The sequence below is a fragment of the Pseudophryne corroboree genome, chromosome 8 (assembly GCF_028390025.1).
Source record: "Pseudophryne corroboree isolate aPseCor3 chromosome 8, aPseCor3.hap2, whole genome shotgun sequence".
Lineage (NCBI taxonomy): Eukaryota > Metazoa > Chordata > Amphibia > Anura > Myobatrachidae > Pseudophryne > Pseudophryne corroboree.
In genome coordinates, this window is record NC_086451.1 from 177,033,823 (window position 1) to 177,043,022 (window position 9,200).

General features: G+C 45.2%; 3 non-coding genes and 1 pseudogene across 3 annotated transcripts; all 4 read right to left on the reverse strand.

Moving 5' to 3' along the window:
• Positions 1-377: 377 nt before the first annotated feature.
• Positions 378-540, reverse strand: LOC134952563 (U1 spliceosomal RNA). Its single transcript, XR_010185059.1, has one exon. It is a non-coding gene; the product is annotated as a U1 spliceosomal RNA (small nuclear RNA).
• A 144-nt stretch (positions 541-684) lies between these two features.
• LOC134951803 (U1 spliceosomal RNA) lies at positions 685-848 on the reverse strand. The gene has a single exon (XR_010184476.1). It is a non-coding gene; the product is annotated as a U1 spliceosomal RNA (small nuclear RNA).
• Positions 849-1,549: 701 nt separating this feature from the next.
• Positions 1,550-1,685, reverse strand: LOC134952396 (U1 spliceosomal RNA; annotated as a pseudogene).
• A 152-nt stretch (positions 1,686-1,837) lies between these two features.
• Positions 1,838-2,001, reverse strand: LOC134950567 (U1 spliceosomal RNA). The gene has a single exon (XR_010183464.1). It is a non-coding gene; the product is annotated as a U1 spliceosomal RNA (small nuclear RNA).
• Positions 2,002-9,200: the final 7,199 nt, after the last annotated feature.

Consider the following 9,200-nt stretch of genomic DNA (forward strand, 5'->3'; position numbering starts at 1 on the left):
TGCATATGAAAAGAAAAAAGGGATGTGCAGGGAATGGCGGCCTTTTGCGGCGCTTGGATGACCCCTAATTCGCATTAAACATCTCCACCCTCCTTCGGTGTGGGGCTCATGTTGGCTATGCCCCAGCCCCTGAAGCATTCAAGCTGATTTCTTGCAGCAGCTGGGCACTGTAACAGCTCCAGAGCTGCTCTGTAAAGCATGTAAAAGGGTGTGGGCCCTGCAGCACTACCTGTAGTTTGCATTGTGCGTTGGAAGGCACAAAGTAAGCAGACAGGAGAGGTCAGAATAGTGCGCAAGGGCATAGAAGGGAGCGGCTCAAGAAAAGAGAAGTGGAAACAGACAGCAAACTAGGCTGGAGAGAGACCTGAGACAAAGAGATCTGAATTATACGAGAGCCGACCAGGGGAAACACAAATTATGCAGTCAAGTTTCCCACATTTGGGGAAATCACAGGGGCAGCACACCCAGAGTGCAATGGGTGAGCCTTGCCCTGGGAGAAGCACCTACATGATCATAGTATCTCACCTGGCAGGTAAGTAGGAGTTGGGCTAGAGCTGGGGAGGGTCGCAGCTCGGGCACCCCCCTGTCAAGTGAAGGAGATCCAACTGAGGCAGCACAAGGGAACTCTCAAAAGAAGAACAAGAAGATCTGAGACAAATAAATCTGACTTTTACCAGAGCTGACCAGAGGAAAGCACAAACACAGTCCCCCACTACCACAAATAATGCAGTCAAGTTTCCCACATTTGGGGAAATCACAGGGGTCAGCATACCCAGAATGCAATGAATGAACCTCACCCTGGGATAACAGTCTTCATTACCATGATATCTCCTATGCAAAATAAGTATGATTTGGGATAGGGCTGGGGAGGGCCGCTGCTCAGGCACATCTCTGTCAAGTAAAGGAGATTCAACTGAGGCAGCACAAGGGAACTCTCATCTGGGGACAACAACTGCAGGGAGAACACATATTTTCAGATGAACATGGGAGGGCAGAAGGCTGCCTAATACTGAAGCACCCCCAAACAACAAACCAAATGCAACAACTAGTACAAGCATTCCTGGGGGAAGGTCTGCAGAAGACGGATTTGCATACAGTGATGTCATCCAAGCAGTGGGCCAAAGTTGGCTGGAACCCTCATCTGCATATGAAAAGAGAAAAGGGGTATGCAGGGAATGGCGGCCTTTTGCGGCGCTTGGATGACCCTTAGTTCGCATTAAACACCCCCACCCTCCTTCGGTGTGGGGCTCATGTTGGCAATGCCCCAGCCCCTGAAGCATTCAAGCTGATTTCTTGCAGCAGCTTGGCACTGTAACAGCTCCAGAGCTGCTCTGTAATGCAAGTAAAAGTTTGTGGGCCCTGCAGCACTACCTGTAGTTTGCATTGTGCATTGGAAGGCACAAAGTAAGCAGACAGGAGGAGAAGTCAGGATAGTGCACAAGGGTATAGAAGGGAGGGGCTCAAAAAAAAAGAAGTGGAAACAGACTGCAAACTAGGCTGGAGAGAGACCTGAGACAAAGAGATCTGAATTATATGAGAGCCGACCAGTGGAAACACAAATTATGCAGTCAAGTTTCCCACATTTGGGGAAATCACAGGGGCAGCACACCCAGAGTGCAATGGGTGAGCCTTGCCCTGGGAGAAGCACCTTCATGATCATAGTATCTCACCTGGCAGGTAAGTAGGAGTTGGGCTAGAGCTGGGGAGGGTCGCTGCTTGGGCACCCCCCTGTCAAGTAAAGGAGATCCAACTGAGGCAGCACAAGGGAACTCTCGAAAGAAGAACAAGGCTAGAGGAAGATCTGAGACAAAGAAATCTGACTTTTACCAGAGCTGACCAGAGGAAAGCACAAACACAGTCCCCCACTACCACAAATAATGCAGTCAAGTTTCCCACATTTGGGGAAATCACAGGGGTCAGCATACCCAGAATGCAATGAATGAACCTCACCCTGGGAGAACAATCTTCATGACCATGGTATCTCCTATGCAAAATAAGTATGATTTGGGATAGGGCTGGGGAGGGCCGCTGCTCAGGCACATCTCTGTCAAGTAAAGAAGATTCAACTGAGGCAGCACAAGGGAACTCTCATCTGGGGACAACAACTGCAGGGAGAACACATATTTTCAGATGAACATGGGAGGGCAGAAGGCTGCCTAATACTGAAGCACCCCCAAACAACAAACCAAATGCAACAACTAGTGCAAGCATTCCTGGGGGAAGGCCTGCAGCAGATGGATTTGCATATGGTGATGTCATCCAAGCAGTGGGTCAAAGTTGGCTTCAACCCTCGTCTGCATATGTAAAGAGAAAAGGGGCGTGCAGGGCATGTCGGCCTTTTGCAGCGCTTGGAAGACCCCTAGTTCGCATTAAACACCTCCACGCTCCTTCGGTGTGGGGCTCATGTTGGCTATGCCCCAGCCCCTGAAGCATTCAAGCTGATTTCTTGCAGAAGCTGGGCACTGTAACAGCTCCAGAGCTGCTCTGTATGGCAAGTAAAAGGGTGTGGGCCCTGCAGCACTACCTGTAGTTCGCATTGTGCGCTGGAAGGCACAAAGTAAGCAGATGGGAGAAGTCAGGATAGTGCGCAAGGGCATAGAAGGGAGCGGCTCAAGAAAAGAGAAGTGGAAACAGACAGCAAACTAGGCTGGAGAGCTCTTCTGTCTATATTTTGCAAACCTGCTCTTGTCCTCTCCAGCTGCTCCATGTAGATTTGACGTCTGGCAAGGTGCATAACCCACTGACAAGCAGGCACACTCCTGCATGAGTTTTCTCTCTCACTAGCTGGATGATACACAATCATTTGCATGTGCTCCACCTCCGACACACCACCCACCCAACCACCCAGTGACCAGAGCCACCCACAAGCCAACTGGCTCCGTGATTTAATTTGCACAGTGTAGTCATCCAGGCAGCATGTCCTTCGCAATGGAAGGATCTCTGGTTCCATGGAATCTTCCACATTGGAATGCTGCGGAATAAAAAGGATTTAAATATTCAGCTTGCTAGCATTCAATGTACCTGCGGCTTGGCTTTAGCACATGGGTCTTCATCCTGTGGCCTTCCAGCTGCTGTGAAACTACACATCCCAGCATGCCCTGCCACAGTTTTGCTATTAAGGTATGCTAAAACTGAGGCAGGGTATGCTGGGATGTGTAGTTCCACAGCATCTGGAGGGTCGCAGGTTGAAGACCCATGTTCTAGCATGCCTGTTCTATGATGCATGTACCGTGATGTCACAATCAGCTTGGAATGGGGTGTCTAGCAGGCATTTGCTGACAGCCACTTGAGGGAGACACACATCAGGAGATGCAGCATAGCGGAGGTCTTCGATGCCTTTCCAGCAAATGCACACCACCTGCTGCTGGTCTGGACACAAAACAATGCCCACAATCGAAGTCCCAAAATGCCCAACTACAGGATTCATGTAAGTAGTGAATTTAGGAATGAATTTAGAAGTAGGAAATTAAGTTAGTTCACAAGTACATTCAAATTCAGATCTAAAGTCTAGGTAGGCCTCACGTCCTGGCAGCCCCCAGCACTTAAAAATGCCTTGATTAGAGGTAGAGAATTAACTGTAGATAAAAAGTAGACACAAAATAAGACTCCACAGAGCAGTTATCAGGTGTCTTTATCAATTGTTGCATTTAAAAAATCAAGCAATTAGGGAACACAATGTTGCAACAATGTAACCCTATTTGCAAAATAGTACTAAATAAGTTTGTCGATGTAAGACATTTGCAAAGGCGCATCCAAAACACGCTGGAAAATGCAACTGAATCTGTTTTTGGAGGCTAGAATAGGAAATGTGCATCGGTCCTACCAGTACTGAAAGCTCTTCTACCATCTCCCTTTTCTGAAAAGCCATTTAATATATGGTTCCCAGATAGGGGACATATCAGATATTGCCTTTCAAAAGCAGCAAATATCATACCACTTCTATTGCCATCAAAGATAAACATTGATTGTTTTCAGATATTGGATTGAAAAAGCAGTCTTTATTGACATAAAGAAGCAAAAAAACATACATAAACATTACACACATAAGTACTGTGTTGCAGCACAGATAAAACACAATACAAATGCTGTCGGTATAGTACAGTTCAAGAACTACAGCACAGGCCAGCCTACACTATAAATCATGAACTGCACTATACATTTAAACAATACAATAATACAACAGTTAATAAGGCTATGGGTGTGGAGTGTAAGAGGGTGAGGGAATCACAAGCCCGAAGCTTTATTGAAAGACAGACACATATAAAGGGAGGATTAATAAATACAAAGATATCCTTTACTATAGAATGTAGTCCAATCCGGTCTTTCAACTCTTCCACAACTTAAAAACGGATAGTGTTCCCAAGCCTTCCATCCTGGAATATCTTCAGTCTCTCGCCAATGAAGAAAACAATCCCTCCAGCAGACTCTTTAACCACGATACAAGATCACAGCCAAAAGGGCGAGAAGCAACTACACTTGCGTTTAACCAAAATAGCTAAAACTTAGTGGAGGAAAGTGCAGTGCACCAAAACATAAGCTGACACAATCATGGAGAATGCGCCAGCATATATGCTCTTCTATCTATATTTTGCAAACCTGCTCTTGTCCCCTCCAGCTGCTCCATGTAGATTTAACGTCTGGCAAGGTGCATAACCCACTGACAAGCAGGCACACTCCTGCATGAGTTTTCACTCTCACTAGCTGGATGATACACATTCATTTGCATGTGCTCCACCTCCGACACACCGCCCACCCAACCACCCAGTCACCAGAGCCACCCACAAGCCAACTGGCTCCGTGACTTAATTTGCACAGTGCAGTCATCCAGGCAGCATGTCCTTCTCAATGGAATAATCTCTGGTTCCATGGAATCTTCCGCATTGGAATGCTGCGGAACAAAAAGGATTTAAACATTCAGCTTGCTAGCATTCAATGTACCTGCGGCTTGGCTCTAGCACATGGGTCTTCATCCTGTGGCCCTCCAGCTGCTGTGAAACTACACATCCCAGCATGCCCTGCCACAGTTTTGCTATTAAGGTATGCTAAAACTGAGGCAGGGCATGCTGGGATGTGTAGTTCCACAGCAGCTGGAGGGTCGCAGGTTGAAGACCCATGTTCTAGCATGCCTGTTCTATGATGCATGTTCCGTGATGTCACAATCAGCTTGGAATGGGGTATCTAGCAGGCATTTACTGACAGCCACTTGAGGTAGACACACATCAGGAGATGCAGCATATCGGAGGTCTTCGATGCCTTTCCAGCAAATGCACACCACCTGCTGCTAGTCTAGACACAAAACAATGCCCACAATCGAAGTCCCAAAATGCCCAACTACAGGATTCATGTAAGTAGTGAATTTAGGAATGAATTTAGAAGTAGGAAATTAAGTTAGTTCACAAGTACATTCAAATTCAGATCTAAAGTCTAGATAGGCCTCACGTCCTGGCAGCCCCCAGCATTTAAAAATGCCTTGATTAGAGGTAGGGAATTAAATGTAGATAAGAAGTAGACGCAAAATAAGACTCCACAGAGCAGTTATCAGGTGTCTTTATCAATTGTTGCATTTAAAAAATCAAGCAATTAGGGAACACAATGTTGCAACAATGTAACCCTATTTGCAAAATAGTACTAAATAAGTTTGTCGATGTAAGACATTTGCAAAGGCGCATTTAAAACACACTGGAAAATGCAACTGAATCTGTTTTTGGAGGCTAGAATAGGAAATGTGCATCGGTCCAACAAGTACTGAAAGCTCTTCTACCATCTTCCTTTTCTGAAAAGCCATTTAATATATGGTTCCCAGATAGGGGACATATCAGATATTGCCTTTCAAAAGCAGCAAATATCATACCACTTCTATTGCCATCAAAGATAAACATTGATTGTTTTCAGATATTGGATTGAAAAAGCAGTCTTTATTGACATAAAGAAGCAAAAAAACATACATAAACATTACACACATAAGTACTGTGTTGCAGCACAGCCAAAACACAATAAAAATGCTGTCGGTATAGTACAGTTCAAGAACTACAGCACAGGCCAACCTACACTATAAATCATGAACTGCACTATACATTTAAACTATACAATAATACAACAGTTAATAAGGCTATGTGTGTGGAGTGTAAGAGGGTGAGGGAATCACAAGACCGAAGCTTTATTGTAACACAGACACATATAAGGGGAGGGGCAATAAATAGAAAGGTATCCTTTACTATAGAATGTAGTCCAATCCGACCTCTGTGCTCTTCCACAACTGAAAAACGGATAGTGTTCCCAAGCCTTCCATCCTGGAATATCTTTGGTCTTTCGCCAATGAAGAAAACAATCCCTCCCTCCAGCAGACCCTTCAACCACGATACAAGATCACAGCCAAAAGGCCGAGAAGCAACTACACTTGAACTTAACAAAAATGGCTAAAACTTAGTGGAGGAAAGTGCAGTGCACCAAAACATAAGCTGACACAATCATGGAGAATGTGCCAGCATATATGCTCTTCTATCTATATTTTGCAAACCTGCTCTTGTCCCCTCCAGCTGCTCTATGTAGATTTGACGTCTGGCAAGGTGCATAACCCACTGACAAGCAGGCACACTCCTGCATGAGTTTTCTCTCTCACTAGCTGGATGATACACAATCATTTGCATGTGCTCCACCTCCGACACACCACCCACCCAACCACCCAGTCACCAGAGCCACCCACAAACCAACTAGCTCCGTGATTTAATTTGCACAGTGTAGTCATCCAGGCAGCATGTCCTTCTCAATGGAAGGATCTCTGGTTCCATGGAATCTTCCACATTGGAATGCTGCGGAACAAAAAGGATTTGAATATTCAGCTTGCTAGCATTCAATGTACCTGCGGCTTGGCTCTAGCACATGGGTCTTCATCCTGTGGCCCTCCAGCTGCTGTGAAACTACACATCCCAGCATGCCCTGCCACAGTTTTGCTATTAAGGTATGCTAAAACTGAGGCAGGGCATGCTGGGATGTGTAGTTCCACAGCAGCTGGAGGGTCGCAGGTTGAAGACCCATGTTCTAGCATGCCTGTTCTATGATGCATGTACCGTGATGTCACAATCAGCTTGGAATGGGGTGTCTAGCAGGCATTTGCTGACAGACACTTGAGGGAGACACACATCAGGAGATGCAGCATATCGGAGGTCTTCGATGCCTTTCCAGCAAATGCACACCACCTGCTGCTGGTCTGGACACAAAACAATGCCCACAATCGAAGTCCCAAAATGCCCAACTACAGGATTCATGTAAGTAGTGAATTTAGGAATGAATTTAGAAGTAGGAAATTAAGTTAGTTCACAAGTACATTCAAATTCAGATCTAAAGTCTAGGTAGGCCTCACGTCCTGGCAGCCCCCAGCATTTAAAAATGCCTTGATTAGAGGTAGAGAATTAAATGTAGATAAGAAGTAGACACAAAATAAGACTCCACAGAGCAGTTATCAGGTGTCTTTATCAATTGTTGCATTTAAAAAAGCAAGCAATTAGGGAACACAATGTTGCAACAATGTAACCCTATTTGCAAAATAGTACTAAATAAGTTTGTCGATGTAAGACATTTGCAAAGGCGCATCCAAAACACGCTGGAAAATGCAACTGAATCTGTTTTTGGAGGCTAGAATAGGAAATGAGCATCGGTCCTACAAGTACTGAAAGCTCTTCTCCCATCTCCCTTTTCTGAAAAGCCATTTAATATATGGTTCCCAGATAGGGGACATATCAGATATTGCCTTTCAAAAGCAGCAAATATCATACCACTTCTATTGCCATCAAAGATAAACATTGATTGTTTTCAGATATTGGATTGAAAAAGCAGTCTTTATTGACATAAAGAAGCAAAAAAACATACATAAACATTACACACATAAGTACCGTTTTGCAGCACAGCCAAAACACAATACAAATGCTGTCGGTATAGTACAGTTCAAGAACTACAGCACAGGCCAGCCTACACTATAAATCATGAACTGCACTATACATTTAAACAATACAATAATACAACAGTTAATAAGGCTATGTGTGTGGAGTGTAAGAGGGTGAGGGAATCACAAGCCCGAAGCTTTATTGAAAGACAGACACATATAAAGGGAGGATTAATAAATACAAAGATATCCTTTACTATAGAATGTAGTCCAATCCGGTCTTTCAACTCTTCCACAACTGAAAAACGGATAGTGTTCCCAAGCCTTCCATCCTGGAATATATTCAGTCTCTCGCCAATGAAGAAAACAATCCCTCCAGCAGACTCTTCAACCACGATACAAGATCACAGCCAAAAGGGCGAGAAGCAACTACACTTGCATTTAACCAAAATGGCTAAAACTTAGTGAAGGAAAGTGCAGTGCACCAAAACATAAGCTGACACAATCATGGAGAATGCGCCAGCATATATGCTCTTCTATCTATATTTTGCAAACCTGCTCTTGTCCCCTCCAGCTGCTCCATGTAGATTTGACGCCTGGCAAGGTGCATAACCCACTGACAAGCAGGCACACTCCTGCATGAGTTTTCACTCTCACTAGCTGGATGATACACATTCATTTGCATGTGCTCCACCTCCGACACACCGCCCACCCAACCACCCAGTCACCAGAGCCACCCACAAGCCAACTGGCTCCGTGATTTAATTTGCACAGTGCAGTCATCCAGGCAGCATGTCCTTCTCAATGGAATAATCTCTGGTTCCATGGAATCTTCCGCATTGGAATGCTGCGGAACAAAAATGATTTAAACATTCAGCTTGCTAGCATTCAATGTACCTGCGGCTTGGCTCTAGCACATGGGTCTTCATCCTGTGGCCCTCCAGCTGCTGTGAAACTACACATCCCAGCATGCCCTGCCACAGTTTTGCTATTAAGGTATGCTAAAACTGAGGCAGGGCATGCTGGTATATGTAGTTCCACAGCAGCTGGAGGGTCGCAGGTTGAAGACCCATATTCTAGCATGCCTGTTCTATGATGCATGTTCCGTGATGTCACAATCAGCTTGGAATGGGGTGTCTAGCATGCATTTGCTGACAGCCACTTGAGGGAGACACACATCAGGAGATGCAGCATATCGGAGGTCTTCGATGCCTTTCCAGCAAATGCACACCACCAGCTGCTGATTTGGACACAAAACAATGCCCACAATTGAAGGCTCAAAATGCCCAACTACAGGATTAATGTAAGTAGTGAATTTAGG